We start from the raw sequence: 9570 nt of genomic DNA, 5'->3' as shown, positions 1-9570 counted from the left end.
ATTTTGGCATGTGGTGGCTGTGGCGGTAGAATAGGTGGCAGTAGCAAAGGCAACATGTCTTGCATTCGGAACATCCCTCTTAGTAGGTAGGTGTTTGGCTACCGTGCAGTCACATTGGTTTGCATTGGTGATGCTAGTAAGGCTAACGACACTCTGGGTGCTGGTAGTTGTGCTAAGGGATGAACTCTTGGATATCTGCACATGGCAATGTCATGGTTTCCCAATCTCTAACGGTGAGCACAATAAAGTAATTGCCTTGGTCTTAAGTAAGGGCATTCGGTGCTCGTGTGATTTTGTCTGCAAATTAAGCACCAAATCAATTCTCTCCGGGCGTAGAGATGAGTATTCCCTGATGCTTCTCTCCCATCCTTGACTTTTAATATCTCCAAGATGGCATTACTGAGCTCTTCCACTGTCATATTGCCAACTTGCTTGCTCTTGGTTCCTATGTCCTGATGACTGGAGACTTGCAATGTCGCCACTACTGAAGCTGCCTTAGTATCTTCTGGTTACGGCAACTTAAGCATATTGTCCTTATATTCAATTGCCATCTTACAGCAACAAGTATCTAGAGTAGCCAACCAAGCTAACACTAGATAATCATGCATCTTATGATCTCGGACTCCTCTCCAGAAGCAATGCAATAAATGATCATCAGTTAGCCTTTCCCTCAACTTGCACCTTGAATTCAAGTGCTTGAGTCGAGAAACATAATCTTGCATGGACTCATTTTCCTTTTTGTAGATCTGAGCCACAGGGCTCCATCTGTCACCACTTTGAGCAAAGCTCAATATGAACACATTTTTAAGCTGAGTGAAGTTGACTTTATCCTCTGGCTTTAAGGTTCGATACCATTGGTGAGCCTTCCCTTCTAGGGTAAGAGAAAAAGCATGTATCATGGTTACATCGTTCATCACTGGCCCACAAGTTTCACAAGTAGACTCAAAGACCTCTACATGTTGGATCGGGTCCCCATTTAATTCCGCATTGCTTGGCTCATTGTTAGTATCCTCATCCCACCTTTGCTAGATTAGGAGTTCCATGCTCTGTAAGAATGTGGGATCATTGATCATTTCTTGTATATCCTCTCTTATATAGAGACAATCCTCACCTCCTGTATAGGTACCCTAGTTAGATTTTCCTCCTATTCTTGTGTTTCAAGGCTTTCGTTAGCCCTTCCTCATTGATGGGTTCTAGAGTTGGTATCACTCCTTCTGTTATTCCCATCCACATGTTATCAATGGCATTTCTAGATGTTTCTAGTTCTTTGCCACACCTGATTGAAACGGATTCAAATCCTCCATTTTTCCATGTTCCGCCCTCGTTCTTCGTGTATCGAGCTCTTATTTTCTTAAGCTTAATACCCGCAATTGTCGCTCTACCTCAGCCCTCTTCAAGTCTATTTCCATTTCCTCCACCAATGTGCGGAAGAAGACTTGACCTGTCTTGGCGGCGCTTTCCTTTCTAACCTTGGGGGTTATCCCACTAATCCTCACTATGTTAGCATTCCTGGGGCTAGAAGGCTGGGTTGGTAAATCTAGTCTTAGATAGTGTCCCACAATTGTTGAGACGAGCTCATGCGGCCCCCGCAACTTGCGCTTCATCTTCCGTGCCATGTTGGAGACCAAAAAATCCCCTGACCATATCAAATATTCCACTGGATCTCGCAGGAGAAGAGGGTTTTTCTTCCTCTCCAAGGCCAGAGAATCTTAGCCCTTCTTCCATGGATTCCTCACTACTTGTTTCTATGGTGGTCAGATTCCTCCAAGCTGAAACACTCAATTGAGTGCTCGGGGGTCGCTGAGCGATCTGAGGAGCCAACACTTTTTTGGTAGAAAGAACCTGGGTGATTTGATGCACTGTTGTCGGGGGTGAGGTCGTCTCCAATGAGTTTCTCAGACCTCAAGTGCATAAGAATGTGTTTCAACAAGCTAAATCACTACTCCAACTGTTTCACCTGGTTTTTTGTTGAACTCTCTTTTCTAGTAGTGAAATAGCAGATGTCCATGAAATAACAAACAATGGTTCACGTCGTGAAGTAGCAGACTGCAGTTCATGTCATGAACTGTGTTTTACGCTGCAGCAACTTGTGTTTCACGTTTCAAATTTTCAGCTCAGAATTACTTTAATTCGAGTTTGATAGACTCCAATGGTGCAATTAGGGTACTCTCTTATCTCTGGTCTGAAAACCATTAATTCGTGAACTAACAGTCCGTGAAAGGTTATTTCGTGAACTGCTAACACATGAAGTGTTAGTACGTGAAAGGTTAAATCGTGAAGTGTTAACCCGTGGAGTAGCAGGTTATGGTTCACGTCGTGAAGTAGCCTATGCTTCACACCGTGAAACAGAATGTCGTTGACGTCATGAAATGCTTTGCTACTATTTCACGAGATAAGATATTTATGTTTCATTGTGTCAGATGTGTCAGGATAAGATGCCATAATTTTAGTAAGGTAATCCTGAGATTCCCAGCATTGATTGCACACTATGAAGTAGCAGGTTATGGTTCACGTCGTGAATGATTTCCTGCACTTTCACGTGTTTACAGTTACGTCGACAAAATGATGGTTAGAGGGTGATTTACCTGTCCAAATGATTCAAAAAGGTTGTGCTGCCAAGAATTAGGAATGCAATGCAAGACATGGACACAGCCAATGGCTCATTATTTTTGTAGTTTTATGATTTTTAGAAAAAACAATACAATGTGTGTCACCAACTACTAGCTCAAGCTGTAGGAATTGGTGACGAAAAACAACAAAATTGAAGGTAAAACTAAGTGTAGCTTTCCTCTAGGTATTATCGAGTACTCACCCACACTTCCAACACATGATTTTTCACAACTACTGTAATTCCTTCTCTACCACTCAAACCTTATCTACACAATTTCTTTAGAATGCACCTTCCAAATGCAAAGGCAATAGTGAATCTTGCATAATGGGAGCTGGAGCTCAAGAGGATGGAAGAAACAATGGTGTTTTTGTGGCAACGGTACTATCGTTGGGTACTTACCAATGCTTTGAGCTCATGTTCCTTGAGGCTCCCCAAGCTCGTTTTTGGAAGCTCCACTCTTCTAATCTCCACCTCCATGTTGTCATGTGGAGTCGCTTGCACCACAATATAAGGTAATCTACCTCTCACTCTTCCACACACATGCATAAAAGAGGAACATGTACTTGAGTACTCTCTCTCTCTCTCTCTCTCTCTCTCTCTCTCTCTCTCGACAAAGCAAGAGCTCTTATAGCACAAAGGGGGATTGTGTTCTTTCATTATGAGAAATTGCCTTTTATACCGAAACTTACTAACTAAGACCTTGGGTGGCTAATATCTCAAAATGTATAACTTTTATAGTGCCTTTACATAACACTTATTAATGTCCTCAATTGGAGGAGCATCTTTATTAATCCAAAATGGGATTAACACATACATACATACATATGTATGTATGTGTATGTATATATACATATACATACATACATACATACATACATATATATATATACACGCATATACATACATACATATATATACACACACGCATATATATGTATAATATGTATCTATGTCTACACACACACACACATAGATAGATAGATAGATAGATAGATAGATATGTGTGTGTGTGTGTGTGTGTTGTGTCACACACACACACATATGTGTGTGTGTGTGTGTGTACGTGTGTGTGTATTTGTATATAATTGTCTCTCTTGATGTCCATGCATGTATGCACTCAAAGAGGCAGACTGTGGAGTCCCTAAGCATGGCCAAGTAGCCAAGCTTTCATAGCTCAACAACTTCAAACTATTTATATGGCCAAAATGTTCAAGACTATGTAGACAAAAAGGCTCCCATGAGGTCTTGCATTCTAGTAGTGTTCTTGAACAAGCATACTTAATTAACTATGTAGTTTCTAAAAAATGGTATAACCCAAATCATTGAGGTTTTCTTATGACTACTTTGTGTGGCACTTTAAGGTTTTCTTGTGACTTGTTTATGTGGGACTTTTATGTGTTTTTAATGATTTTTGCAAATAATTCTTAAAATTAGAAGAGAATTTACTTGCCTATACACTCCACTACAATATGGTATAGCGGAAAGAACATATGTAGTTGGAGCGCTAAGCTATCAGGAACCCAAACCCATCTACAAGTAGCAAAAAGAATACGTAGATATCTAGTAGGCACATGGGATCATGGATTGAAACACAACTACACTTATTTGGGTATAGAAATGTAGATTGGGCTAGAAGCATAGATGATAGGAGGTTAACTAGTGGATATGTTAAGATCTGGCACTATCATCAGTGGAGGCGAAATAATATAGAGGATCAACATATGCAACATGTGAAACAATATGGCAACAAATACTATTGAAATAGTTGAAGATACCACGTGAAAAGATAAGCATCATTTACTCAGAAAACCAGAGAAACATACGTAATCTATTTTTTCATGCAAGGACAAAGCATCTCAAAGTCCACCATCATTTTTTTTCGAGAGAATGTACAAGCTGAAATGATTAATTTAAGCTACTGTGCAACCCATGATCAGGTAGCTAGCATATTCACCAAGCCCCTAGCCTCGAATAACTTTATTTTCTTTAGGCAACAACTAGGATACATTAAGATTCTCAAAAATTTGAAGTGCCAAAAATCCACCTTTCCTAATATTATAGCCATGCCCCTTGTTTATCACCTACATAAGCCAAGGGAGCCCTCTTTTTTCATGGCCAAAAGATTGAAACTCTTGGCCAAAGGAGCATTGCTCTAATGACAACAAGAATGGGAGCTTTAAATTATCAAAAAGTTTGCACCCCAATCATAAAAAATGGAGGTTTGAATCATCAAATTAGAGCCAAACCTAAGGGATTTGCATGGTGACTTCATCAAAATCTTTAGTGCAAGTGGTCAGACTAGCTATGGAACCATACATGACATCATAAAAAATTTGGTTTTTTTTTTGGTGAGTGCAACGCAAGAGGGAGCATTGAAGAATAAGTTGTTGCACTATTGTGATATTCTTTCATATTTTAGGAAATTCCAAGAACAATTTGTTTTAGCCCTAAATTTCCACTTATAATACTCTTGTATAAATGCTATTCTATGGTAAGATGTACCTAAGGACATCTTATGTGTGTGTGTCCAAGTGCTCCCACTCTCCTACATTACACTCTTACTTGCTTTTCCAGATGCACGTCATAGTTTTTCACAACACTCTAGATCACATTCTCATTTCTCGGTAAAAAGATTATTTTGCGAGCTCTTCTATCTCTGACAAGAATTTGGATCTTGGGGAGACACATCACTTACTATCATACGAATTAAAATATATAAACTTTCATTATTACCATGAGCAAGGTAGCATAAACCGTAATTAAAAATAACACGTGAGAGAGTATTGGGTGCAATCTATCCCACCAATCTCGGTAAAAAGATTATTTTGCGAGCTCTTCTATCTCTGACAAGAATTTGGATCTTGGGGAGACACATCACTTACTATCATACGAATTAAAATATATAAACTTTCATTATTACCATGAGCAAGGTAGCATAAACCGTAATTAAAAATAACACGTGAGAGAGTATTGGGTGCAATTAAAAATAACACGTGAGAGAGTATTGGGTGCAATCTATCCCACCCTGACGTGTGTGGCTCCTCTCCCACACGTGGTATTTAAATCATATTTCATAAATTTAGCCCTTAGAGCCATAAATAATATAGCTTTTTCAAAATTGGGCTTTTACAAAATTGAAACAATGCCAATGCTTTTAAAGTATCTCATTGAAAATAAACCCTTCCCAATATATGTACAATGGGCCAGACCATACAAAATTAATTATTTTGCACACATGTGCACGTCTAGATAATTTCGTACAATGTCCACCTTCATTGTCTCGAACTTATGATCTACTCAAAGATAATCCACAGTGTTAGAGCACAATTACTTTGGATTCACTCACAAAAATAATAATGACAAGTGGTAAACATTATCTAGATTCACTCTCAATTATTCACTACTAAGTGAAACATAATTAATTGGATTCACTCACAATGTCTTCACACGCATCACACATGTCACAGAGTTGATTGGGCTCACTCACAATTAAACTCACACATTAACACCACACATCTCACACGTCTCACACGTGTTACCGTTGATCCGATTCACTCACAATCAACTTAGCTTGGGCACGTCTCACGTGTTACCGTTGGTTGGATTCACTCACAATCAACTTAGCTTGGGCACGTCTCACACGTGTTACCGTTGATCCGATTCACTCACAATCAACTTAGCTTGGGCACGTCTCACGTGTTACCGTTGGTTGGATTCACTCACAATCAACTTAGCTTGGGCACATCTCTCACGTGTTACCGTTGGTTGGATTCACTCACAATCAACTTAGCTTGGGCACATCTCACACGTGTTATCGTTGATTGGATTCACTCACAATCAACTAGCTTGGATACCTAAAATATTCTTTTCGCTTATTAGGTCACCCAACAATTAATAAATTAATTAATGTAACATCCCCCTTGCTTGGGTTGCAACTATCCTCAGTTGCATATTTATTTTTAGCAAGTGAAAAGAGTCAGGATAGAGTATCTGTCAACAGATAGAATCCCTCTCAACACTTAATTATGATAAGTTAACTGTCCTCACAGATAAATATCACTAAAAGTATCCATCACGGGACATTAAAAAGAGTATTCATCAAGTGTGCAAACAGGGTACAACTTTTATGCAAGAGACCATTTTGGACACATCCAATGGAGTGGATCGGGCTTTCCTTGAAGTCCACAAAATTCCAAAGCTTTAAGTAGGCCAGCGTTGCGCTTTTACGTTTTCTCCTTGCTAGCTTTTTTCTTTTCCTTTTCTTTTTGCCTTGTGTAGACTTTGTAGAAGTTACAGACTGCTGGCCTTGTACTTTGCCTTGAGTTTAGGCTTAGTTAAGGCTTGAATTGAATTCTTTTTTTGCCCTTCTTTTTGCCTTCCATGCACTTGTATTTCTAGACTCCTTTTGGTCACGACCTGAAAAAATTCCTTCTCTTCTTGTACTTAATTTTTTTCACCTTCTCTCCCCCCAAAGCTCTAATACCACCGACAGGATTTTGGATCTTGGGGAGACACGTCACTTATTATCATACGGATTAAAATCTATAGACTTCAATTATTACCATGAGCAAGATAGCATAAACCATAGTTAAAAATAAAACACATGAGAGAGTATTGGGTGCAATCTACCCTACCTAACGTGTGTGGCTCCTCTCCCGCACGCGGCGGTATTTAAATCATATTTTATAAATTTAGCCGTTGGAGCCATAAATAGCATAACTTTTCTAAAATTGTGCTTTTACAAAATTGAACCATGGTCTAATGCTTTTAAAGTATCTCATAAAAAATAAACCTTGCCCAACATATGTACAATGGACCAAACCATACAAAATTACTTATTTTGCACACATGTGCACAATGGCTACCTTCATTGTTCTAAACTTATGATCTACACAGAAAGTCCATAGTGTTAGATCACAATTACTTTGGATGCACTCACAAAAATAATAATGACAAGTGGTAAACAATATTCTTCGTTCCCACTCAATTATTCACTGTTATGTGAAACATAATTAATTGGATTCACTCACAATGTCTTCACACGCATCACACGTGTCACATAGTTGATCGGATTCACTCACAATGTCTTCACACACGTCACACGTGTCACATAGTTGATCGGATTCACTCACAATGTCTTCACACGCGTCACACGTGTCACATAGTTGATTGGATTCACTCACAATCAAGCTCGCATATTAACACCACATGTTTCACATGTGTTACCGTTAATGATTGGATTAACTCACAATCAACTTAGTTTAGGCACGTCTCACATGTTATTATTGATTGGATTCATTCACAATCAACTTAGCTTAGGCACATCTCACATGTGTTACTATTTGATCGGATTCACGCACAATCAACTTAGCTTGAACACCCAAGATACTATTTTCACTTGTTGGGTCACCCAACAATTAATAAATTAATTACAGTAACAATATCAAATTCTTTAATAGATTCCATGGAAGGGGCAATGGAATGCTCATTTGATTTGATATAGGAAGTTAACTATGCTTGATTTTTTAGGGGTGTTTCACATGTTTTTGATAATTTCTTATGTTTTTTAATATGTGAAATTTTCATATATATGTTATGTAAAAAAACCATTAAAAATGATGGTTTATATGAATTTTTCTAAGAAACTCTAATTTTTGATGAGCAAGGTAGCTTGTAAAAAATCAAGCCTAGCTCCAAGAAAGTGTATTAATAGGCAATAGAGCTTGATTGACTTCTATCAAGAAATAAGAACCACAACTACAACTGAAACAGCTCCATAGAAAAAGACATGATGAAATTTGGATATCTTGATGAAAGAATAGCTGACACCCCCATTATAGTAGAAAACAAAGCCTTTAAATTTGCTAAACTCAGTTCTCACCCGCTAGAATAGTTGTTGATTAGTCCTCACCTAGCACGTATTCAATTTTCACCTCCTAGAGCAATAAAGCCACCAACATCTACTTTTAGTATTAATTAATTAAAGCTATCAAAAAAGTAGTTGTTAAGATATTAACATTATAAGGTTGAATGTTAATTAAAATATCTATCTTTATGGGGAATAACATTGGGACATCGAGGCTATGACGCTTCCTTCTTGGCGTCGATATGATGGCAAAAAAGCGAGTGTAGAACGTGGGGCTGGTCCTCTTCCGATTGTTACAGCTTCTGATCAACCAAGTGCTCCCCAACCTTCCGATTCCAAGTGACACATTGGGATTTGTCTCATCCCTATCCTTAGCTTAGTTCTTTTTGTTTTATGCTGTGGTTATGGTTGTTTGACCTCGTGCTCCTTCTCTTCTGATTCCAGTTGATATGTTGCGATTCAGTGGTTGGCTTTGGTGCATGTGCTCTAGTTTAATGGGGCGCCTCTGCTGTGGTTTAATTAGGGTTTAATGAAAAAAAAAACAACTTTCATGCATGTGTGCTCTAGTTAAGTTTTTTTTAAAACACGTGCATGCCTGGTTTAAATAGGGTTTTATGTGCAAACTTTCACGCCTGTGCTCTAGTTAGGTTATTTTTATCCCTGTTTTCTTTTTTGTTTTGCTGTGGTTAACTAGGGTATTAGCCTTACCTCTTGGTGTGTTGTCTCGCACTAGATATGTGCTATAAAAATAAATCTCTCTGATTTTTTGTGATGCCTCGTGTCTGGGTGTTAGGTGTGTCTATCTTAGGTGGCTTTGTGTCCTTAGTGATGATCCTTCTACTTCCGTTCCTAGATGCTTTATTCTGTTGGGTTTGGCTGATGCCCGAATTCCTTTGTACGATTAGTGTCCTTCTCCTGTTGTCCATCGACATGCACATGGCAAAGCTCCTATTCGTATCCCTATGTTGGATGCCTTACATTCGCAATCTTATATTTTCAAGTTTTATTATTGTTTGTTGAAATGAAGTTTGAAAATTTTATTTATTATTATGGTCTTTTAACTTATCTTTAGTTAAAATTAGGTTTCAATTAT

The sequence above is a fragment of the Cibotium barometz genome, chromosome 59, assembly GCF_041138505.1.
Source record: "Cibotium barometz isolate CiBa-2024 chromosome 59, ASM4113850v1, whole genome shotgun sequence".
In the NCBI taxonomy this organism is placed as follows: Eukaryota; Viridiplantae; Streptophyta; class Polypodiopsida; order Cyatheales; family Cibotiaceae; genus Cibotium; species Cibotium barometz.
This window is presented reverse-complemented; position numbering follows the sequence as displayed.